The 26004-nt window shown below is 47.9% G+C and overlaps 1 protein-coding gene across 2 annotated transcripts in view; it reads right to left on the bottom strand.

The window, feature by feature from the left end:
- The window catches only part of LOC144807888 (uncharacterized), a 55635-nt gene that overhangs the window by 5240 nt on the left and 24391 nt on the right, over positions 1 to 26004 (bottom strand). For both annotated transcript variants that reach the window (XM_078673497.1, XM_078673498.1), the window contains one exon: positions 25056 to 25109. The gene's annotated coding sequence lies outside the window, so the exon portion shown is untranslated. The remainder of the gene's footprint in view (positions 1 to 25055; positions 25110 to 26004) is intronic.

Here is a 26004-nt window from a genome sequence, read left to right as displayed (position 1 = left end):
TCCGGTTTGGGAATCGCGTAACCGATCATTGGACTCCAAAAAGTTGGAAAGTTGGTAGTTCACCACTTTTTCGGTGATCTTACTAATCCCTGGGAGAAGGGAGATCGGTCTGAAATTGGCAAGCTCTAGAGGGTCGAGATGAGGTTTCTTAAGGAGGGCCTTGACGATGGCCCCTTTCCAACTGGGAGGTACAATGCCCTGAGAAAGAGAGAGATTGATGAGCTCAGTAGCCGGGGTGGAAATAGTGGCAGCTATCTGTTTTAAGAACCGCATCGGGACAGGGTCACTAGGAGAACCACTCTTGATGTTGATAAGATTTTGAGAAAATCCTCCTCCGAGATTAAATTAAAAGTGTTCAGCTGAGGGGTTATGTCCGGGGGCGAGATCTTATGGTGTAAGGGGCTCTCCATTTGGGGTAAGGTGGAAATGATATTTTTGATTTTCTGGTAAAAGTAAGTGGCTAGTTCATTGCATTTAGCGCCTGAGGGATCATGGGGTAACGGGGGATCAGGGATCTTCAGGAGTTCTTTCATGATCATGTAAGTCTCTCTCGTTGAGTTAGAGGCATTTTTAATTCTATGATCAAAAAATGTTGTTTTGGCATTTCTGAGGGCCACTTTATACGCTCTGATAGAGTCGCGATAGGTGTTTTAGTTGGCCGTGTCCCAGTTTCTTCTCCAGATACGCTCAAGCCTCTTGCAGCCTTGCCTAAGGGTTCTAAGCTCAGGAGTGTACCAGGGGGCAGAGCCAGTTCTGGCCTGCTTTTTTCTCAGGGCTTTTTTGGGTAGAACTAAGTCCAATGAGTTAGAGAGCCAGTTTTTGAGATTAATATCGGCCACAACGGGATCCAAAGCGGGGGGTGGGAGGGAGCAGTCTAGGATGTCAATCCACTTTTCCACTCAGAGTTTCGACCACATTCTGTCGTGAGTGGAGGTACTAGGCGAATGAACAATTTTGCGCTCGACCTGCCACGTAAAAATCAAGAGAAAATGGTCTGTCCAGGGGAGGGGAGCTGGGGGACTGGTTTGAAGTGACCCGATATTAGAGAGTATCGGATCTAAAAGGTGACCTTTGTTGTGTGTGGCACCTGTATTTCTGAGATGAATCTCATAGGATGATAGATCAAGTAGCAAATCAGAGGCCACTTTGTCAGACGGTTCGTTGAAGTGGAGATTCAAATCACCTAAGATGGTGAAGTTAGGCGCAGAGGAAGCTAGAACGGTGACTGTTTCTAGGAGGGAGCTGGTGAACTGACCGTAGTGCCCGGGGGGACGATATACTAAAAGGCCTGTGAAGGAGGTAGTAGGGGAGAGTTGGAAATGGAAGTGACAGTTTTCGGAATCCGCGAATCCGCCGTCCTTCATCCTGCAAGTTAAGTGTTTTTTATGTAGAATAGCCAGTCCACCTCCTTTGCCCGAGGTTCTGATCTGTGAATAAATAAGGTATCCTGTAGGGAGAGTGCTAACAATGTCGGCCTCGGAGTTGGCAGAGAGCCACGTTTCTGTAAGAAACAGAATATCCAGGTCATGATCTTGAAGCAAAAAATTAAGCTCAAGTGAATGTTTTGGGAGGGACCTACAATTCAATGAGGCCATACGAAGGTCAGTAGTGGCTGGGTGATGCTGCGTTGAACCCAAAGGGCCTGAGTTGCACATGTCGCAACACGTGAATACGTGCTCCGATGTATGCAGATAGTGACAATGTTTATGTTTACGGGGTCTCAGAGCAAGAAGCTCACTTCGGGAGTAGAGAATGGGGCCATCAGTGAGATCGGGCATAGGTTCGTGCCCTGAGCCCGGCGGAGCCCGGACGGGCCCAGACGGGTTTGCCTCTGGCGCGCCTCCGGCGCGCCATCGGCGGCCCGCTGCGCCCGCCCACTGTCCGGACGGAAAGCAGGATCCATTTTATCGTGCTCTGGCCCCAAATCGGCCGTAGCACTAACGCGCTATCCTCTCCCTCACCCAAGATGGCGGCCGCTGTCTGCGCCTGGGGACGAGGGGAGAGAGAACCTGCTGGGCCCGTCAATCGGCCAAGAAAGGACAGCAGGAGTCCCAAGAGGGAATGATTACTTAAGTAAGTACAGTCAGGGCAGCGTTTTCTGATGCAACAAGAAATTACAGTGAAAGATTAAAAAACGGCGATTTTTAAGAAAATGGTAAAATAACAATTCAGAAGTGCAATTTAAAGCAATACAGTATCTATCTCCCGGCTTCCGCCTCAGGAGTGACCTCTATCAATGGTAGGCTGCTCTATTGCGCTTCTTTTATGTGCTCTGGCCCCAAATCGGCCGTAGCACTAGCGCGCTATCCTCTCCCTCACCCAAGATGGCGGCCGCTGTCTGCGCCTGGGGACGAGGGGAGAGAGAACCTGCTGGGCCCGTCAATCGGCCAAGAAAGGACAGCAGGAGTCCCAAGAGGGAATGATTACTTAAGTAAGTACAGTCAGGGCAGCGTTTTCTGATGCAACAAGAAATTACAGTGAAAGATTAAAAAACAGCGATTTTTAAGAAAATGGTAAAATAACAATTCAGAAGTGCAATTTAAAACAATACAGTATCTATCTCCCGGCTTCCGCCTCAGGAGTGACCTCTATCAATGATAGGCTGCTCTATTGCGCTTCTTTTATGTGCTCTGGCCCCAAATCGGCCGTAGCACTAGCGCGCTATCCTCTCCCTCACCCAAGATGGCGGCCGCTGTCTGCGCCTGTCTCCTCTCGCACCCGCACCCAATGTCGGAGCAATATTCCTGTCCCATTCCATGTGCGTTGTGTCCGACAGGAAGACTCCCAGGTACTCCGTTGTTACCTGTACCGCCGATGCCCAGTACTCCAATCCAGCCCTCCCCCAGTACCCATAGGGTAGACTTACAGGGATTCATAAGTAAGCCAGAGGATTCCCCAAAGATTTGCATTATACGGAGCAGTCCCGACCCTGTCCTGTTGATGTTCGTTAAAAAGAATAAAACATCATCTGCACATAGTGCGATGCGGTCTGAAAGTCTATGAGCCTACTAGAAGCCTTTTACCGATGCATCCATCCGCACCCATGCCGCCAAGGGCTTTATTGCTGAGGCAAATAAATACGGCAACAATGGGCACCCCTGGCGGGTGCCCCTTCCAATCGAAAATGTACAGCAAGTGGACCCTGCAACTCACACTGATGCCGTAAGGTCTGTATACAGCAATTTTAAGTATGACAAAAATAGTGGCCCTATAATGAGGCGGTCTGGTAGCGCGAACTGGAATACCCAGCTGAGGCAATCGAATGCCCTATCCATATCTGCCAACAACAGGGCGGCCCGTTTCCCAACTCCTTTCAAGGAGGCTATAGCGATGTGGGCCAGTCAAATATTATGGTGCGTAGCTCTCTGAGGCATAAAGCCCGCTTGATCGGGATGGATCAGGTTTGTTATATGTGATTGGAGTCATTTGGCCAGCGCTGTGGCCAAGATTTTGGCCTCAACGTTCAAAAGCGAACGGTGATATGATGCGTGCTGTTCCGGAGGCCTATTGGGTTTATGAAAAACAACCACCTCAGCGTGTCTCCACCCCGTGGAAGGCAACCCCGTCGCCTCGTCCACTACGCTGAGAAAATGGGGTCTTAATTTGAGGAAATATTTCTTAAGAATTTGCAAGGGGAATTCATTAGGACCCGGCCACTTACCAGAGTTCAAATCCTCCAGTGCAGCCCAAAGCTCCTCCGTGGTGAATGGGACGTCAAGGTCGGCCCTTGCCTCATCTGAAAGGGCTCGGGTGGTAGGGCATCTATAAAACGTTGTAGCGTGTCTTCCTGCAGGAGTTCCTTATGGGTGTGGAGCTACGCAATACAGCTTGCAAAGCTCTCTGCTATCAATGAGAGGTCACTTAGAACACTCCCATCCGGGCCCAGTATACTGGGGACAGCCTGGAGGTGCAGGGGCCCATGACACAGTCGATGTAGAATTTTGCTGGACTTGTCGCCCCATTGATAAATTCTGCTATGGGATACCAGCCATGCCAATCGGGCCTCATCCATCAGGATACTAGAATGAATCTGCAGCTGGCGGTGCACCAGACCCCGGCTACCCTCCCCACTATGCTGTTTTAGTTTTATCATTTGGGCCTCTGACCTCAGGATTGATTCCAGATGGAGTTTACACGCCGCATTGCAATAAGAAATGTCGACACCCCTTGGGTGGGCTTCATTGCCTTCCACAGATTTCCGCCTCCTCTACCAAGCCAAAAAATATTGTAACCAGCTTGAACGCGCCTGGAGACGCTCGTACGACGTGGCAGCAAAAAGTAAATACCGAGCAGCTAATAAGCATTATCACAAATTATTTTGGAGAGCACGAGCGGAGTTTGTGGCCGATAAAATCTTGGTTAGCACTAACCCCTCTAAGACTATCTGTCATGGCCGAAACTCCTCAGGATCGTACGTTGCTCAAAATGGTCCACCTCTCAACACCACAACGGTCTGAACATATGTACACAGAAACCATGGAGTGGTCAAGCGGGGGAAGGGAAGGAAGGGGACAGCAAGGAGGGAGACCTGTAAAAGAACAAGACAGGTATAACTAACAATATAACCTATAACTTCTTCCTTTCCTACCCTACCCCTCTTGGATGGTAGGTAGAACACTTAATAGCAATCCCTGTAAATAAAGAAAAAAACACTTCTTCTAATCTGCAATTCACTTAGGACAGGTATTTGATTTCAGCTAGATCTGGAGGTGAAACATAACAATCAGCAGTATTCTCAGAAGCACAACAATTCAATAACGGAGGGTTCACAGAGGATAATACAACATACCAATTAGTCAATCCCTTTTTGCAGAGACAGGGGTGCGGAAGAGCCGTCCTCCTGCTCACTCTCGGTACCCCTGCTTCTGGACACATAAAGAAACACGCATGACTAATTACCCACAGTTGGAAGCACACCAAAGATATCAGGAATCAGATCCTGTCCTCTGTTTCAATACATCTTGAACAGAGGTCTGAAGTCACTAGTGTTATTTATTTATTTATTTTATTTATTTATGACATTTGTAAAGCGGCTGAATCACCCCACATGGGGTATCTCCACGCTGAAGTCGCAAGCCGGTGAAGCAGTGGGAGTTTTTAGAACAGTGAAGTTTTCAATTTTCCCCGAAAGCTTAGATAGTTGGTGCAAAGGCACATGTCCAGTGGAAGCTGATTCCAGAGTTGGGGTGCTAGATGGCAGAATGATTTGCCTCCCAGTCTGGTTTGCTTGATGCGAGGGATGACGAGAAGACCTTTCCCCTTGGAGCGGAGGGTGCGCGAGTGTGAGTGTCTGGTCAGTTTGTTGGTCAGATGTATGGGACCCAACTGGTTGAGGCCCTTGAACACCAGGCAGCACATTTTGAATTTGATTCTTTTGCGGATGGGTAACCAGTGGAGCTTGCGAAGCAAGGGCAGTGATGGGGTGCGATATGGTGAATTGGTTACCAGGCAGGCGGCTGTGTTCTGCACCACCTGTAGGCTGTTGAGGGCAGATTCTTTGGCAGAGATCAGCAGGGTATTACTGAAATCCAGGCGACTGAGAACTAAGGCATGAACCAGAGTTTTGCGGGTGGACGTGGGAAGGAAGTGAAAGACTTTACGAAGAAGACTACGTGCGTGAAAGCAGGCTCGTTTGGTGGTGGCGATGTGTTCATCAAGGTTGAGTTTGCTACCGATTAGGACTCCTAGGTTTTTGACTACTGGCTTAGGGGATGGAGAGGTGTGGCGCCGCGGCTAGGGCGACTGACTCCGGAATCTGGGGATCACCGTTCGATCCCCGGCACCGGCGGCAGATTAGCCCAGCACCATGTGACTCTGGGCAATAGCTTGCTTAATCTTCCTGATGGCCACCAGCGCCTAGAGACCCTTACGGGTGATTGTGCGCTTTTCAAATGTGGATTATTATTATTATTTCTTCCGACCACCAGCTGGGAGACCAGGTGGTCACTGCTTCTCTGAAGAGCATTATTTCAGTTTTACCAGCATTTAACTGCAGGAAATTGCTGCTCATCCATGATGTTATGGTCCTCATACCTTCTAGAAAAATGTAATTGATGTTCGGGGTATCTTTGTCGAAGGTGAGGAGGAGCTGCGTGGGAAATGGGGGTGAACCTGCTCTTCCTAAGGAGTGCCGCAAGTGGAGCTACATAAATATTGAATAGCGAAGGGCTAAGACAAGAGCCCTACGGAACTCCTTTGGTCACCGGGTTGGTTTCTGAACTGAAGGGTCCAAGGTGTACTGTTTGTGTTCTTCCTTTGAGAAAGTCCCCAATCCAGTCTAATGCAGTGGCTTGGATCCCTATGGATTCTAGTCTTGCTAGCAGGATCTGATGTGAGATGGTGTCGAATGCGGCAGAGAGGTCGAGCAGTATGAGAATTACTGCTCGGCCGGCGTCCGCCTGCATACGAATGTCGTCAATCACGTTGACCAGAGCTGATTCGGCACTGTAATTGGGGTGAAATCCCGACTGTGAGGGGTCAAGACAGTTGGAGGATTCAATAAAAATGGAAAGATGTGTATTGATGTGTTTTTCCAATAATTTGCTATACAGTGGGAGGAGTGAGATTGGCCGATAGTTTGTTATGATGTCGGGAGACAGTTTGTTGTTTTTCCTAATGGGCATTATCTGGGCCGCTTTCCATTCTTCGGGAAGCTTACCTTAGTTGATTGAACTATTCAGAATTGTACACAATGTAAAAGGAGTGCTCCGCACTGTCTCACATTCACTCTCTCTTGTACTCGTCCTCTTCTGAGGAAGAGTTAACACCACTCTTGAAACACAACAGAAACATGTAGAAAGTGCCCACTGCTCTGGGCAGTAAACCAAGGTAACTGAGCGTAATGCTATTGCTAACAAAGTCGCCTTTTTTTTTTAAGAAAGGATCGTTTTCCCCGCATGAACTGAGTGGTTCGCCAATGCGGGAAAAAGTTTCTGGTCTTGTTTGCCCAGAATCCCTTGTAGTCTGAATGTAGCGGAGAACCCAAGAGGTTCCTACCCCTCAAGAATTCACACGGGTAATTTACTGAAAATGCGCAACACCTGAAATGGGGCCTTGCTGCTAAGTTGCTCCACAAGGAACTTGAATCTGGTTCCGCCAACGGAGCAACCAACCGAAGCAGCGTTAATGCCCCCACAGTCGCCACCACAAGGAAAGGAGCCCACAGCTGTGACCCTGAAGTAACTTGAAGGTTTCGGTGCACAACGCACCCTTACCAGCCTCCTTCTTCATAGCGGCTCCTCCGGTAAAGTAGTCAGCTTCTCTCCGATGCCCCGCGAGTTTCTTTTAAGGGAACGCCTCAGGCGCGTGCAGACGTCACGGACGTCAGAACCGCCAAGGCTCATGGGCTTTGTAGTTTTGTTATGGCAGTTGCGCTTTAGCGCGTCTCTGCAGTGTTCTTTTACTTCCTTTCGGGTGAGACGCAACAGTACATTCCTCTTCCGAAGAACACTGACAGAGACATGGTTTCTCAGGGAAGTGTTTATGAAACGATGAGACATAACGTGGAGCATGAACCCCTGTTGCTGGCTCCCAGGTGTTTTCCTCGTCTCCATATCCTTTCCAAGCTATCAAGTACCATAACCTGGTATATCTTGGAATCCAGGATACCCCTCCCGTTCTAGCTCTTCGTTCACCAGCACCAGATGCGGACCTCTGTTGGCAGCTGAACTAGAGGGTTTTAGAAGAGAAATGTGAAAGGACGGATGAATCCTCAGGGAGGAGGGCAAGGCCAGTCTGACTGCTACTGGATTGATGAGCTTCACCACCTTGTAAGGACCGATGTATTTGGGATTAAAAATGCTATATCTCTTGAACCTGATGTTCCTAGTGGATAGCCATACGTAATCCCCCACTTTATAGACGGGACCTGGAAGCCTATGTTTGTCTGCGTATGTCTTGTAATGTTCTTTTGCCTCTCTCTATCTTTTTTGTGTTTCTTTCAGTGTTTTCTGTATGTGAAGCACTCTCTCTCTAACCTCTGGTAGGGCCTCAGTCTTCACTGGATGTACAAGGGGAATGAACCTAGGGTGGTAACCATAAGTGAAGAAAAACGGTGAGTGTTTAGTGGAACTGTGTATGGCACTGTTGTAGGTGATCTCAGCTAACCACAACCCGTCTACCCAGGCTTCAGTGGTGTTTTCCACATAACACCATAGGTATTGCTTTAAGGATTGATTCACCCTTTTAGTTTGACCTTCCATTTGTGGATGAAAACTCGTTGACAGGTTGGGTGTTATCTGGAAGACTTCACACCACGTCTTCCAAAATGTGGCTGTAAACTGAGGTCCACAGTCTGAAACTACCACTTGCGGACGCCCATGCAACCTCACCACGTGCACTAGCAGCAGTTGGGCTAACTGGCCTGCAGTGGGCATGGTTTTACAGGCGATGAAATGGGCCATTTTAGTAAGGTAGTCCACCACAACCAGGATTGTTGTGTAGTCTTTGTCTGATGGCATTCCCACAATGAAGTCCATGGATATTTTTTCCCATGGAAGATCTGGGGTTGGCAACGGTTGTAGAAGTCCTGCTTGTCTGGCATGAAAGGTCTTCATCTGGTTACATAAAGTCAAAAGTCAAAAAGATTTTTATTTGATTTGGTACTCGACTGAGGACCACAAATATTATATAAAAACAAATTCTTTACAAGTTAATATAATGTCAAAAAAGGTTTTAAAAATGTATAGAAATTATAACATACAAATTCGTTGGGTGGTTGTTTACACACAAGTAACAATTCTTTTGCAGTTAATATTCTACATTTCCGATATATGGGTTCCAGATATCTTCTGGTTACATGTTACGCACTCCATGACCCAAGTTCAGGTGTCAGTTCTTACGGAGGGCCACCAAAACTGGCACAACACTCTCTCAGTGTTTTTTTCAATTCCGTTGTGCCCTGCACTGGGAAGGATATGACACCAGGAGAAAACATGTCTTCGTAGTGAGGAAATTGGGATCAGCAGCTGTTTCCCTCGTACTGGTAGGCCTTGTTTTTAGCTCCCACTCTGGATGACTCGCCAACCACGCCTTCCATTTTTTGGTACGTACCTTCTGCGCAACGCTTTTGAGAAAGGGCTCCATTATGGTAGCGCAAAGGACGTGTTAAAGATCTATAATGGCTTTCTCTGCCTGTTCCTCCAATGGTTGAGTGTGTGTTTGACGGGTTAAAGCGTTGGCTTTCTTATTGTCTTTTCCGGGTCGATAGGTAACCAGAAAGTTATACTCGCAAAGAACAAGGTCTATCTCAGTTGACGTGGGGAGAGATGACGTGCTGCCATCATGAACTGGAGATTACGGTGGTCTGTGTAAACCGTGATAATGTATTTAGCTCCTTTAAGGAAATGTCGCCACTCTTGAAAGGTATCTTTATAAGCCAGAAACTCCTTTTCGGCTATTGTATAGTTGCGTTCTGCAGCTTTGAGTTTCCTTGACCGCTAAGCCACCGGATGGAACTGTCCAATGTCAGAATGGTGTTGTGATAGCACTGCTTATACTGCGTGGTCAAACGCATCTGCCTCTACGATATAGGGTTGAACATGATCAGCGTGCACCAAGACTGGAGCGGATATAAACGCCTCCTTCAAAGCCTCAAACCCCTTTTGTGTCTCCTTTGTCCATTGAAAGGAAAGGGAACCTTCTTCTGTAGCAGACGTGTTAAGGGAGATGCCAGGGATGAAAAGAGGCTGATGAAACAGCGGTAAAAATTGGCAAAGCCTAGAAAATATTGGATGTCTCTGACATTTGTTGGAGTGGGCCAATCTTTTACTGCTGCTATCTTCCTTTCTGCCATCTCTTGTCCCCTAGGAGTTAACATCACACCTAGAAATTCCACAGTGGTAACTCCGAACTCGCACTTACTGATTTTATAATATAGTATAGCTGATGTTCCTGCAGGATGCGTAGAATGGTACGCACATGATAGATGTGGCTCTCGATGGTGGGTGAATAGATAAGAATGTCATTGATGTACACCACGACGAAGTGATCCAGGTATTTGCGCAGGACATTACTCAGGAACAACTGGAAGGCGGCGGGCGCGTTGCATAACCCAAAGGGTATGACGAGGTATTCATGTTATGTTATGTTATTAGGATTTGTATAGCGCTCAGCTGCCCCAGCAAAGGGGCGTCCCGGCGCTACCAACATCATAAATCAGCAACCATACACCAGAGCAGAAAAGAGCACTAGAAAAAAAGAAGGAGAACAGACCTAGTAAGATGGAAAAAGGAAGGTTTTGATAGCTCTCCTGAATTCAAGCAGGCTATCCATACTGCGAACCTGGAACGGTAATGAATTCCAAAGTCTAGCTGCCAGATAGCGGAAAGACCGGCCACCTGCACGAAGACGTTACACCCAGGGTACAGTGACCAAGTACTGCCCCAGGGAGCGTAACTGGCGGGAGGGAACATAAGGGATAAGAAGATTTGCCAGTATGCTAGGCGTGGACAGCTTCAAGATCTTAAAAGAAAGGCACAATGTTTTACATTGAATGCGCGCTGCCATAGGGAGCCAACGGAGTTTCCTAATAGCAGCAGCTGTAGAGAAGGTTCGTGGTATACTCAACAAAGCCCTAGCTGCGGCGTTTTGAACGCATTGCATCCGGGTTATTTCAGCCTGATTATCCCCTAGAAGAATGGAGCTGGCATAGTCCAGTTGGGATAGAATAGATGACTGGATAATCAGCTGGCGGGTCGAGGAATCAAAGAATTTCAGAATGGGTTTGAGGCCGCGCAGAAGGCCAAAACAAGTGCTGGCGACTCTTTTTGTGTGGTCTTGGAAACTGAGGGAAGAACCCCTAGGTTCTTCACCAGAGCTTTAGGTTTAGGGGCAGGGCCCAGAGCGCTAGGCTACCAGTGTTCATTCCAGGCCCTCGAATTCTTCCCTACCAACAGGACCTCTGTTTTGCTGGCATTCAGCTGCAAGCAGTTGGTGGTCATCCATTCTGCAATGGCTGCCAGCCCATCCCTGAATTTAGATACATTCGTCAGAATATGAGACCATAGTAAGGTCCCACTCCCTGGCGACTGCTGTCAGCGGCTGAACATAAAGGTTGAATAATGACGGGCTCAGCGCCGAGCCCTGGGGCACTCCCTGGTTGATGGAATAGACCTGGGAAAGACAAGGATCGGCCGAAACACGAAAAGATCTATCGGTCAAGAATGATCTAAACCATTCCAGGGCCTGCCCAGCCACACCAGCTTTCTCCAGGCGTTGTAGGAGGATGCCATGCGAGACCGTGTCAAAGGTGGCACTGAGATCAAGCAAAATCATTGCCGCCGTTTGACTGGAATCAAGAATGGACCGCAGATGTTCCGTCACTGCTAGAAGAGCCGTCTGAGTGCTGTGGCCCGGGCGGAAACCGTTTTGTGAGGGATCTAAAATATTATTAGCGCTCAAAAAGTTGGTGAGTGTAGAATTTACATGAGCCTCCGTAATTTTGGCCACCCAAGGCAAGAGGGATATAGGCCGAAAGTTAGAGGGTTTATTAGGATCAAGCAGGGGTTTCTTGAGAATAGGGGAGACCCATGCCTGTTTCCAAGGCATCTGGACCACAGCAGTGGAGAGAGAGGAATTAGCCAGATGACATAGTGGGGCGGAATCTTGAAACTGAGCAGGCCTCAAAGGATCGGCCGGGGAGCCAGATTTAACTGTCCTACTCAGACGGGTGAATTTGTCCTGGGTGATACTCGGGAAAGCTAGAAGGGATGGGAGGGACAGGGATCTGTGAGGGACTATAGGAGGAAGAAGGGGTCCTTGGGGGAAAGCCTGATAGATAGTGCGAATTTTCTCAATAAAGAAAACAGCGAGATCCTCGCACTGCTGATCAGATGATATGGGCGGAGTCCAGATTTTTCCTAACCCTCAAGTATTTTAAAGATACAATTAGCTGGATTAGGGCTAAGCTTGATTTTGTTGGCGTACTATGCTGCCCAAACAGTAAAAATGGTTTTATGATAATGCTTAAGCTCCCTCAGATAGCAGACTTGTTTCCCAGGGTCATAGTCTTTCCTCCAGTCACACTCCAATCTCTTACAGGCCTTCCGTAGAAAGGACAGAGACTCATTTAACCAAGCACTGGGATTGACTGTGAGACCCTTACACCATTTGGCAGGGATGAGAGTGTCAAGTCCTCGGGTGATCCAGGCACAGAAAGAGCTATAGCATGTCTCCGTGTCTTCAAGTGGTCCTAGAGGATTCGTATTAAGAAACATGTGGAAATCCTCTAACCTCAATTTACGCCATGGGCGTTTAAAAACGGGTGGATAGATGGTTATGTTGGGGGATTCAGTAGCAGGGAAGGACAATTCCACCAATGAGTGGTCAGTCCAACACATGTAATGTAATGTAATGTAATGTAAGTATGTATTTGTAGAGCGCGTCTTTCACTCCAGGGAGCATCTTGGCCCTGAAACCCGTAGCCTAGATGGAGTGGCCGGGAAATGTCAACTCACACATCAGTCTCATCAACACTAATCTCCCTATATCTAGACCAGAGTCATGCATACTGTGTCTGAAAGGTTGAAAACCCAAGTTTTCAGAGCTTTTCAGAAATTGTTCTCAGCGGAGATAAGGCGCAGATTAGGTGGAAGTTTGTTCCAGGCTTTAGCGCCCAGTGTTGCAAGGGATTTTCCTCCTTTTGTGGACAGCCTGAATTTGGGGGTCAGCAACAAATTCATGGGAGTAGGACTACCCACGATAGCCGCCGTAATATTAGAAAAAATAGGATCCAACAGGTGCCCTGCTGATTGTGTGGGGCCGGGAACCAATTGGGGGATTTGGTAAGTGGCTAGATCAGCGAGAAGACTACAGATCTCCTTGTCTGTAGCTAAATCAAAGTGGAGATTAAGGTTGCGAAAGATTTTAAAATTGGCCATATCCTAAACGCAAGTACAAACCACGTCCAGCAGAGCAGCTATAAATTTAGAGGCAGGCCCTGGTGGCCGATAAATTAACAGCCCAGATAGGGTCAGATGGGTACTGATGGTAATGCTAAAACGTGCACACTCACAGTCCTCAATGGCTTCTTGTACAAAAAGACATGGGTAGCAGGATTTAACAATCACGCAATACCTCCTCCTCTGGACTCCCTGTTAACCATAGAAATAGAGTCCCCGGAGGCAATGCGAGATTTGGTTCTGCCACTGTGTCCTCATTAAACCACGTCTCAGTTAGAAAAAATACATCTGCAGATTCCTCCCTGACTAAATCATGAATTTCCAGATAGTGCCTCGCCAGTGATCGCACGTTAAGCTTAAGAATTTTCAATTGCTGCCGCGGTCGCACAGTATGAGGGGGGGGACCAGACACAGCATAGAGGGGGAATACCTGCAGCTTAAACAACCAAATGGACCCTTTAAGGTATTAAGAAGAGGTGCACTGCAAGATTGAACAGAAGACCTAATGGCTAGAAGTGCATCCCTAGAATAGGACAGCGGGGAGACGGACTATGAGCAGCGTTCCTGGCGAGAGGTGATGGACAGGCGCGGACGGGTGCAGACTGGCTTGCCTTTGGCGCGCTCGCTGCGCGCGTCCGCTGCGCCCCCGCGCCATCTACCAAACAAGTACTAGCTGTATCAGGATCAACTAGAACGCCAAGAACAACTAGAACGCCCACCAAAATGGCGTCTTGCAATGGCCGACCGGAAGTGAGGATTTCCGGCGGTCGGGGCTAGGTCAACTCGCCCTCCACAACAATCAGCCAAACAGGATGCAGTGGACCGGGGCAATTTGAGGCAACACAGCAACAAGTAAGCAAGTACAAAAATGCAAGCAAGAGTTAGGTGCAGACGGTTAAAACAGCACGCATAGGTGTAGAGCAAGGTGAATTAAAATGCCAGTAAGTTACAGCGTAGTGCAAGCAGCACGTCAGCTGATCAACAGGACTGGATCACCTGGTCCCAATAAGTACTGGTAGGCGCAAGAACAACTAGAACGCCCACCAAAATGGCGTCTCGTAATGGCCGACCGGAAGTGAGGATTTCCGGCGGTCGGAACTAGGTCAACTCGCCCTCCACAACAATCAGCCAAACAGGCTGCGGTGGACCGGGGCGATTTGAGGCACCACAGCAACAAGTAAGCAAGTACAAAAATGCAAGCAAGAGTTAGGTGCAGAAGGTTAAAACAGCACGCATAGGTGTAGAGCAAGGTGAATTAAAATGCCAGTAAGTTACAGCGTAGTGCAAGCAGCACGTCAGCTGATCAGATTCATATAAGCCGTAACGCGTCTTGAAAGCCGTCTTCCACTCATCTCCCTTTCGCATCCGCACCAGATGGTGTGCCCCCTTTAAATCCAATCGTGTATATATGACAGCCCTTTTTACCTGCTCCAATAAGACTGGGATCAGAGGTAAGGGATACCTGTTCTTTACTGAGATGGCGTTCAATGCCCTGAAGTCTATGCAGGCAAACAACTCGCCATTGGCTTTGGGGATAAACAATTGTGGAGGAGCCGCGGGAGACATGGAATTGCGGATAAACCCCAGCGCCAGATATTTGTCTAGATACGCCTGTAAGTGTTTGTTCTCTGGTTCAGTTAAAGCATATACTCGTCCTGTGGGAATGACCGCCCCTGGTACTAGCTTAATCTGGCAGTCGTACTGCCTGTGAGGCAGGAGTACCTCGGCTTTGGCATCGTTGAACACATCAGCAAAATCCTGATATTCTCGGGGTAGAGTGACCGGGTGTTCTGCTGCAGTGGCGATGTGGTGACGTTCGGCCAACACTTGAGATGGGCTGTGTTTTGGGGGAACACAATGGTTAGAGTAGAACACAGAGGTGAAACGTATCGTCTTCTCCACCCAATCCACCTGGGGGTTGTGCAGTTTCAACCAGGGTAACCCCAATATAATACCATACTGGGGGGCTTGTATCACGTTGAAGGCGAGCCTTTCCACGTGGTCACTACCTTGGCGTACTTCCATGGCATTTGTTTGAAACCGAATAGGACCGGCTTCTTGATATCTCCCATCTACAGAGAACGTGATTTTCGGCGTGTCTTTTTCTTGCAGAATCAACCCTAAAGATAGGGCCTGTTCCTTATCCATAAAGCACCCTGTAGCGGCAGAGCCCAACATGGCTGAGACCGGACACCATTCCCCTTTCACCAACAGGGAAAGTTCTATGAAAAAGTGTTGTTTGGTATTGGGGGTGTCTCCCATCAAGGAAGGGATGTAGGTCTGGCTTGAAGAATTCTATTCTGTTGCCCTCAAGCTCAGTCGTTTCCTGCAGCACCCTCAGAAGTGGCTGCCAATTGTTTGCGGTGTCCCGTGCGTGGGTATCTTATTCTCAGGGAGCACTCTTTGATGAAGTGGCCTTTCTTTCCACAGTAGATACAAAGGCCTTTCTTTCGCCTGTATTCCCTTTCTTCATGGGTAATAGTGGAACGGACTGCTCCTATTTCCATAGATTCGGGTTTTTGTGCAGGCAGACTGTCATAGGTCTTTGGGTGGTCCATTTGCCAGGAAGTTCGTTCCCTTTGTTTGTTTTCTCCCCGTCTCTCACAGATGCGATGATCCAAAGAAGAACCAATCTGATCAGATCTTCGCAGGTCACAGGTTGAGGTTCAATTTGGGCCGAAACATCTTTCATTTCTTCTCGAAGACCCTATGAAAGATGGCGGCCTGTTTGGCCTCAGGCCATTCGGTCTCGGTAACTAGCCGATGGAAGTCATTGAGGTGAGCTATGAGATCCCTATTCCCCTGTTTCAGTTCCAATAGGTCTTTGTCTGCCGAGATTGTGGCTATCCTACGGTTGAAAGTTCTTTCGAAATCCTAGCTGAAGGAATCCCAATCATAAAGCAAGGGATCGTCCCTCTTCACGAGCGGAACTGCCCATTGAGCTGCGTCCCCGGATAAGTAAGAGATCAAGAAGGCTAGCCTCGCATGGTTAGTGGTAAATGCTTAGGTTTACATGAGAAATGTAAGAGCACCTGAGTGAGGAACACCGGTACGTTACTGCTCTCCCCATGGAACCTCGCGGGGGTGGCTTAAGGAATGGGTGTTGGTATCTCCACCAACAGAGCGGCAGAATGAAACGCTAGAAGCATGCCTGCGTTAAAAGGGTTTCTCTGCAGTCTGTCGACTGTGGCTTGTAGGGTAGCGGTTTCTGCCCTGGAGGTTGCAAACTCAGTCTGTACTACCTGTAATACAGCAAGCACGTCTTCCAAGGTGGCCATCTCTAACGTACGACAGAGAGAATACAATCCTTGGGCCGATTACTCTGTCATGGATGAAAAAACTCAGGATCGTACGTTACTTAAAATGGTCCACCTTTCAACACCACCACAGTCTGAACGTATGTACACAGACTCCATGGAGTGGTCAAGCGGGGGAAGGGAAGGAAGGAAGGAGACAGCAGGGAGGGAGACCTGTAAAAGAACAAAACAGGTATAACTAACAATATACCCTATAGCTTCTTCCTTTCCTACCCTAACCCTCTTGGATGGTAGGTAGAACACTTAATAGCAATCCCTGTAAAGAAAGAAAAAACCTCTTCTTCTAATCTGCGATTCACTTAGGACAGGTATTGGATTTCAGCTAGATCTGGCGGTGAAACATAACAATCAGCAGTATTCTCAGCAGCACAAAAATTCAATAGCAGAGGCTTCACAGAGGATAATACAACATACCAATTAGTCAATCGCTTTTTGCGGAGACAGGGGTGAGGAAGAGCCGTCCTTCTGCTCACTCTCGATACCCCTGCTTCTGGACACATAAAGAAAGACGCACGACTAATTAACCACAGTTGGAAGCACACCAAAGATATCAGGAATCAGAATCCTGTCCTCTGTTTCAATATGTCTTGAACAGAGGTCTGAAGTCACAAGTGTTATTTCACAATGTACAAGGAGTGCTCCGCACTGTCTAACACTCACTCTCTCCTGTACTCGTCCTCTTCTGAGGAAGAGTTAACATCACTCTTGAAACACAACAGAAACATGTAGAAAGTGCCCACTGCACCTGGCAGTAAACCAAGGTAACTGAGCGTAATGCTATTACTAACAAAGACGCCTTTTTTTTAAAGAAAGGATTGTTTTCCCCGCATGAACCGAGTGGTTCACCAACACGGGAAAATGCCTGTTTGCCCAGAATCCCTTATAGTCTGAATGTAGCGGAGCACCCAGGAGGTTCCTACCCCTCAAGAATTCAAACGGGTAATTTACTGAAAATGCGCAACACCTGAAATGGGGCCTTGCTGCTAAGTTGCCCCGCAAGGAACTTGAATCTGGGCCCGCCAACGGAGCAACCAACCGAAGCAGCGTTCAGGCCCCTACAGTCGCCACCACAAGGAAAGGAGCCCACAGCTATGACCCTGAAGCAACTTGAAGGTTTCGGTGCACAAAGCACCCTTACCAGCCTCCTTCTTCACAGCGGCTCCTCTGGTAAAGTAATCGGCGTCTCTCCAATTCCCCGTGAGTTTCTTTGAAGGGAACGCCTCAGGCGCGAGCTGATGTCACTGACGTCAGAACCACCAAGGCTCATGGGCTTTGTAGTTTTGTTATGACTGTCGCGCTGTAGAACGTCTCTGCAGTGTTCTTTTACTTCCTTTCGGGTGAGACGCAACACTATCTTTTCTCTGCTCAAGGGCATGAAGAGCGCGGGCGTAACTGAGGTCTCCCCCATTTCTTCGAACCATCAGAGTAACGATCTTGCCAGGTATTTTGTGAACAAGGTTGCCTGCCTACCATGACCTCATCTGATGTGGTAGTTGCGCCAGGGGATATCGGACCCACGGTGGGCAATATCTTGTCATCCTTTCCTCTTCTGTCCTCCCTTGAGTTCGAGTCCCTCTGTTTGAAAATCAAATCGGGCTCACCAGCCGACCCTCTGACACCCGCCCACTTTCATAAGTTTTAAGCTCTGATTTCACCTGTGAATATTGGTCTGGTTAATCTCTCTCTGTCCTTAGCATCAGTACCAGTGGCGTGGAAACACGCCAAAGTCACTTTGCTGCTAAAGAAACCGTCTCTGGATCCTTCTGAGTTGGGCAATTATTGCCCCATTTCCCAGCTGCCTTTTTTGGCTAAGGTGATCGAATCTCATGTGAACTCTACTCTCTCTGAGTTCATTGAGCATAACGCCCTCTTGGACCCCTCGCAGAACGGTTTCCGAGTGCGCCATAGTACAGAGTATGCCCTGTTGGCGGTGACAGAAGCAATCCGGGGGAGTCTGGATGTCGGTGATTCGGCGTCCTTAGTCCTTTTGTAGTGCAGTGTTCGACACCGTCTCTCACGCAATACTTTTAAAGCGCCTACAGAAAATCGGTATCAGGGGTGTAGCTTTGGACTGGTTTTGGTGGAGGGGAGACCTTTCCAGGTATTTGTGCCACCTTCTCATTCGCAGGAGTTTGCCTTGCAACAGGGGGTGCCACAGGGCTCAATATTGAGCCCCTTACTGTTCAATATTTATGTCCGACCTCTGGCGTCGGTAGCTAAAGGTAGGGGGCTGTCACTGATGTTGTATGCTGACGACACCCAACTGGTGATTGCCTTCTCTAAGAAATGTAGCGTCAACCTGGACAAGTTTAAAGAGGACCTGCTAGTGGTTGCGGACTGGATGGCGGTAAACTGCTTGCAGTTGAACGCCAGTAAGTTGGAGGTTCTATTGTTTGGGAAGGACCGGGAGTTGTGGTCTGAGTAGTGCTGGCCGGATCGTCTCACACCAGCCCCATCGCCCAAGAAGGTAGTAAAGAACTTGGGCGTGTAGTTCGACAGTGGTCTCACCTTTGACATACAATCAAAAGCCGTTGCAGGGGTTTATTTTGGGCTTCTGCAAGGCGTGAAACCTCTGTTGGGCTTTTTCCTTCTAAAGTGCGTCAAACCATTGTCCAGGCGACAATCTAGGCTCGAATATGGGAATTCTCTTTATCTTGGCGCAAATAAGTCCAGTATCAGGCGTCTGCAGAGAATACAGAACGCAGCGGCACGTAGTTTGGTGGCACTTCCGAAATCCTGTTCTGTTTCCCATGTTCTTCCTAAACTGCACTGGCTGCCTGTTGAAAAGCGCATTCATTTCAAAACACTCTGTGTGTCGCACAGGATTTTGACTCAAAAGGCACCTTTAGGGCTGGCCAATCTGCTAGAGTTTTATGTTCCGCGGCGTACCCTAAGATCTGCAGACCAAGCATTGGTCAGTATTCCTCGAGTTTTGAAAGCCAGAGCCGGTGGCCGTTCTTTTCGAAGTCTTGCTGCGAAACTTTGTAATTTGCTCCCTGTTTCTATCAGAGCGATCCAGAACCATTTGGCATTTTGCAAAGCCATAGAGACCTGGCTTTTCCCTGCCTAACTTCTTAATCTTTTCCCTCTAGGTTCACGCTTATGGTCATTGGTGGCGCTGGGACGCCCCGTTGCTGGGGCATACATGCGCAATACAAATCCGACTATAATAATAATAATAATAATCCCACATTAACGTATTGCTCAATTGCCTGTTCCAAATGCATCCGATATGTCTCATCTTGCAGGTGCCAGTGGGAGAGACGCCAACGAAAGGCCTGTCTCACTGGGTCTGCCTGACAGACCCATTGAGAGAATGCCAGCAGACCTTGCTCTACTGGACTCGCCAGTAGGCACGAATATATAATCCAGGCGGGAGTATGAGTCATGTGTCGCCGAGAGATAAGTGTACCCCTGTTCCTCCCCATGTAGCCGCCTCCAATGATCCATCCTGCCCAACCCCACCACCAGGGAGTTCAGTTTGGTGACTTAGTGAGCATTAGAGTAGCCCCCGTCTCTCCATCTATCTCTAGCCAGGTCCATTATATCATTCTAATCCCCCCGTTCCTACATTAACCATTTCGGTATGTTAGACCACAGGGTCGTGAGGCGCTCAACTAGGTCCTACAACAGTGGCTGGGGGACAGACACGCAAGCCAGCACCACCCGTTCCCGTTCCTCGTATAAGGAGCCCGTAATAAAGATGTATCTCTCCTGAGTGTCTATCTATTTCTTAACGTGTGTGTATGGGATCCTATAATGAATCAGGATCGCGCCCCTCCCCGAGACCTCCTGGTGAAACCGGAATGGAACACTTGAGTATAGCCATATCTAAGAAGACACAGTGCTTTAGTTCCCATTAGATGAGTCTCCTGGAGCATCAGGATGTTCGTATGATAACACTTGGCTTGCTGAAGTATTGCCCCTCTTTTTACTTTGTCTAATGCCCCTCTGATGTTCCAACTCACTATTCGAACATCGCCCACAAGGGCCTGCACCTTATCTATGGGGACAGCAATCAGGTCCGGGAACTCTGGCATGTGGGAGGCTTATCATACAATGTGTAAGCAGTGGCCGTGCAGGGCAGTGACTAAGCGCAAATAGACAACATGTGTTCCCCAACTTCCCCCCCCCCCCATACCCCAAAACTGCTGAAGTACCTGTCGCAGTGAGAGTGGCTTGCGGACCCCAACGGGATCCCCCTGCCTGCCCCCACCACTGGTTCCCCAATAACAAGCCTATAATCAACGGGCGCTCCCCTCCACTATAGAGAGTCTCACTAAGGTACTAGCCCCCCCTCTCGCCTCATCGGCCTGAGCATGTGTCTCCAGCTACCCCCTTCTTTTGTATCGGCTATGAGGCCGAGGTCCCTTGATGAGGCATCGATGTGGACCTGTCACTGCCGGACTTGGGAGGAGTTTAGGGTAGAGGGGAAAATGAGACGGGAATGTCAAAAGAGAAGACAAGGAAAGTAATAAAACTCCAAATATGTACACGACAGAGAAGGGAGTAGGACAGAGGTGGTTAGAGCAACTACAATAGAAAGAGAATTCAAAAAATGCAGTGAAGAAGTATCAGGCATCTTGAAAGTTGAAATGAGAAGAAAGGGACACATTTGGCCCATATTCTCAATACCATTGGAACAGAAGCAGTTTCAACTCCTTTTTAGGTCGAGCCTAGACTGCGCATGCGGTGTCGCAAGACCTGAAGTAAACAAAATATGGAGGGTAATCCCGCCTGACGCTTGACATTGGTTCACTCTGGCGTTGCTCTGCTTAGCTGGCTCATTATTGGCTGGCCATTTGATATGTCACTTCCGTTTTATGGGAAGCAGCAACGACCAACTACAATTTAGTTACGCTATAGGTTGGTATCTCTTTTGTTTTGGGACTACTTCTTCTTCTCAGTGTCCAAGGCCTTGTAAACAAATGCGACCCGGGACAATGGCAGTCACTTGTTTGTATTCGCAGCGCGTAATAGGCCTTTTCACTTTTAGAACAGCTGTAGTCCTTCACACCACTCACTTCATAAAGTGAAAGCGCGCACGGTGTGCTACAAATACGAACACCGATCGCCATTGCCTGCTTACAGACAAGGAGCAAAGAAAATCGGAACAATGGCTTTGGTAATGGCGGCTGCTTGTATAATTCACTGGCACTAGCGGGGGGTGTATATTTCTTTGAACCCGGGGCGCTATTGTAGTTAGGCCCGACTCTAAGTGCTACATATAAACCTGTTACGAGTGGTTGCACTGCAGCCTGGAGAACAGGCAGCGAGAATGAGCCAGCAGAAATCCAGGCTAGGAGTCAGCGCTCACATGCCAATCTCGCTGGCGGAAAAACACCGACAGCTGCGGTAACGCCGCAAACCTGCAAGGCCCCTCTTAAGAACCCCAAGGTCACAGAGCAAGGTGTCTTGGGAATATTGGATTGGGCAGACCTTTGTGACGAGTCTAACGCTATTATTGTGGATTGCGAGTAGTACGCACTTACTCATTTCGGTATTCACAGAAGTTAGGAGTCCTAACTTTAGGACTCCTAAATGCCTTCTGTGAATACCGAAAATCTTAAAAGTAGGATTTTTCTCAGTTCAGTAGTAGTAAAGATAGGACTCCAAACTTTGACTCCTAAATGCCCTCTGTGAAGAACGAAAGTCTTAAAATTAGGATTTCTCTGAATTTAGTAGTAGTAAAGTTAGGACTCCTAACTTTAGGACTCCTAAATGCCTTCTGTGAATACTGAAATTCTTAAAATTAGGATTTTTCTCAACTTTACTACTACTAAACTGAGAAAAATCCTAATTTTAACACTTTCGGTATTCACAGAATGCATTTAGGATCCTAAAGTTAGGAGTCCTAACTTCTGTGAATACCGAAATGAGTAAGTGTCTTCTGTGAATACCAAAATGAGTAAGTGCCTTCTTTGAATATGAAAATGGTAGTAAGTTTAGGATTTTGTCTTAAGTTAGTTCTGTGAATCGGGCCCTTAATGTTTATGTTTGCAATTGTTTAATGCACATGAGTACCTGTCAGGTGCATATGTATGAGACGCCAACATGACGCAGAATCAAATAAACGAATCTAAACATGTCCGTTGTCATCACGGGTGTAACATGTTGCTGTACAGTTGGCCCATGGTTACGTCACCATGGCCAGGGAGCCAATGGATCATGGCTATTTGCGCCTGCCCCGTACCCCCAACCTCCTGTCCTGTGACTCGGCCACATCTCCGCGATGTGATTCTGTGGCTGTGGTGCTGCGTGCACTGCGCCTCCTTTCGCTGGCCTCTGGAACAGAGGTGCTGCTCACGCTTGAGGCAGCCTCACTCCCCTCTTCCCCTCCCAAACTGCTGGCACTGAAAGTCCCAGACTGCAGACGCTCCACTGCAGTGGTCACTCTCTCCAGGGACTTTGCGACATCCCCGCAATAATGGCCCAAATCGACCTGCAGGGACACAGATCTGCGCGACAGCACAGCTGTGCTGTTGCACAGCTTAGTGATGGCTCTAATGGTGGCAATAGTACGGACCATGTTCTGGCGATGCCTACGGCGCTCCCCCCCTTCTTGGTCTGCAATTACAGCACGTTTGAGTTCCTGCAGGCACAGTTTGATGTCTCTGTTGCCCTCAGCAACGGCTGTGGTCATCTCGCGCATTGCGTCTCTCATGGTGCCTATTTTGTTTGTCAGTTTCACAATGTTGATGTTCATAGCACCCATGTGTCTCCCCTGCAGGCGCTGGACACGCAGCATCCGTGTCTCCACCACTCCGTATTCGTGTGCTGGATCATCTGCTCTCTCAACAGCTCTGTCTAGGGGCCTGGCCCGCTGCCTGACTCAGACACGTGCTGCTGCTTGGGTGGTTGGAGCAACGACTGTCTGTCGTGGGACAATTGTGTCAGCTGGCCTCTGCTCTGACTCCATCACCTGCAGGGAGGGGACATTTGCCCTGCGGCTCTGTGTAGTTTGCTGCGGTGGTGGTGGTGGTGATGTCCGCCGTGGTGGTGGTGGCGGTGATGGTGGTGTTGTGGGTTCAGGTTCCTGCGGGGTCTCAACATCTGTCACCACTGGTGTCTCTGAGATGACGAGGCATCCGCTGTCATCTGAGTCGAGGGGTGATGCATCTGTATGTGAAACAGTGCATAGTTATTATTTTGCCATGATGTTACTGTGTTGCATGATTTAACCTACATAAAGGAGATTTTGCACTGACATATGGCCATGTGCAGCTGGTTTCATTTCTATTACATCAGGGGTCAGATATGCACTCATTCATGATATGACTACAACTCCCATGATGCACTACTCTGGTGAGGGAATATGCATTAGGCGCAGCTAAAATATGCACTGTGATTGGCCTGAGGGGATGGGCATGGGTGGACAATATGCTGCATATCTGCGCTGGCATGCATCTTACCTTCTCCTCCTGCTGCTGCACCGGATGTATCCAATTGAGTGTCCCCCACAACAGCTTATGGCTCAATTGTTGCCTCGACAAGGTCCTCAAGGGCAGTGTTTGCAGTCACGTTGGATGGACCCCCTCCTGTGCCAGCTGCATCCCTCACCCTTTCGGCAATCCTCTCCTTTGCCCTTTTCCTGAGGTCATACCACCTCTTCTTTAAATAGTCTAGGCTGCGGTGGGTGACTCCTACAGCATTGACTCTGTCCTTAATGCGCAGCCACAATTTGCGCTTCTCTGCCTCTGGAACTTTTTGGGACAGCCTCCCAAAAAGCCTGTCGTGTTTGCTGCTCACCCCCTCGATGAGCAGTTCGAGTTCCTTATCAGAAAACTTTTGTTTTCTCTTCCTGGGTGCCTCCTTGTTCTGGGGTGCATCCTTCCCAATCCTGGTAGTCGGCTCTGAGATTGGTTGTGTTCTCACTGTAACAATCCTCAGCTCCCGTGCTCTGCCTCCTCCTCTGAGCTCCTCAGGGCACTGAATGAAGCATGGGCTGTGTTGCTTCCTGGTTGTGATGTCATCAGCCTGCTGACGATGCGACTTTTATTTTTTCCCGGATTTGCTATTACCGAAATCTCAAATACCGATACGGTATTTGCTACTTCGGTATTTGCTCATCTTTGAATTGGTGTCTCGCAAATGTGTTTACCGGATATTTAACGATTTTTAGCGATTCAGTATTAAATACCGAATCTGTTGATGCATCGCGGTATGCGGCTCCTTATTAGCGATTCCTTATTTTTCGCTAATAAGGACTCGTTATACCGATTTTTGATGCATATACACATAAATGTTAACTTATAACTGATCCTGTTTTGTAACTCCCTATGTGTCTATGTGATCAGTCTTGTCCTGGAATTCATGAAAGACAGCATGTGGAGTCTTTTACAAAAAGTACAAACTTTTAAGTAGTTTTCCGCTGTTAAAAAAAAATACAGAAAGGAAACACATTGTCTGCAAAAATCAGTAAAAACAGAAAACTGGGAGCCTTCATTATATTATAACACACTAGAGCCTTAATTATATCCCTTGTTTTGAGCTAAATATGTTAGTGGGACATGGAACAACTGGTCGAGGCGGAATAATTCTCACCACATGACTGAGAATTATAGAGCAGCGTTTTCTCAGTAAGTTGCGGCAGAGTCAGCACCAGAAGTAAATATCAGATTCCCCTCGTATTTTTTTCCGTGTGTTCAATAAGATAATTTAAGTATTAGGAAGGTTTTAACAAATGCATAGCTTGTCTAAAGGTTACTAGTGATAACAAGAACTGAGAGAAAGAAACAGAGGTGATCATTTTTCTACCGTGTTTTCCTCTGAGAAACAGTACTCAACTCAACTGAATTTATAGCAGCACTTGAAAAACAAGAAGGAGAACCATTCTTACCTGAGTATCCTACGGGGCTGCAGTACCACCAGAGCTCCATGGTCATGCAAGTACCTGAAAAAAGAAAGAAATTAAATAAAATAGGGAGTACAGTGGTTCAGGGTTGGCCTTACTAGGTCCAGAGAGATAGAGACACAGTGTTTCTATATATTTGCCCTTATAGGAATGGGTAGATTCAATGTAGGTGTGGTACTTGATCAAACGAGGGAGCAGGGTTGTAGGACAACAGTTAGGGTTTATTTTCATTAAACACATTGAGGCTCTGAAATACGTTCACGTGCTCACATAAGTGGGTAGGTGCGTATTGTGACTAAGTGCAAAGTGCCATAAAAAACATAACATCACATTGACAACATGAGGGAACTCCAATTAAATATATACAATGGACGGAGTCCCGGTTGTAAGGGTCGACGAAGTTTCAATCTTTTTCTTAGTTAAGATCTTCTTCAGGACAAAGTGTGAGCAATCTGAAATTAGCACTTAGGGCTATGAAGAATGGATGAGTCTTGTTCTTCGTGTACTGGCTCCCAATTTCTCGCCAGAGGAGTGGATGTAGCACTTGGCGAAGGAAGAACGAAGTAGGAAAGGGATGAGTCTTGTTCTTTGTATTGTTACTGTCAATATATCGCCCGAGTAATAGATATGTGTGGCCCTGAGTGGTGGCGTAATTGGGCGTGTTGCTTTGCTTGGTGGTGAGTCTGCAGGTTCTTGAGGAGTAGGCGCTTATGAATGAGCGCAGGGTCTAGTCAAGGGTGTACTAGAAATCCGGGCAGAGGCTGCGGAGTTCCCAGTTGGCGCCCTAATTTCAGTCAAGGCAGAAATATGTCAGGTTTCTCGTTTTTTGCATGTGGTCGCTCGTTCTTGGATTAGGTAGATATTTCATCATACACCGAGTGGGAGATTCAACTATTTACATTTTCCTGTAATGCAGGGACTTACTTGAGGCAGC

This window comes from Lissotriton helveticus, chromosome 1_2, assembly GCF_964261635.1.
Source record: "Lissotriton helveticus chromosome 1_2, aLisHel1.1, whole genome shotgun sequence".
In the NCBI taxonomy this organism is placed as follows: Eukaryota; Metazoa; Chordata; class Amphibia; order Caudata; family Salamandridae; genus Lissotriton; species Lissotriton helveticus.
Note: the sequence above shows the minus strand (reverse complement) of the source record. Positions and strands in the feature narration are given on the sequence as shown.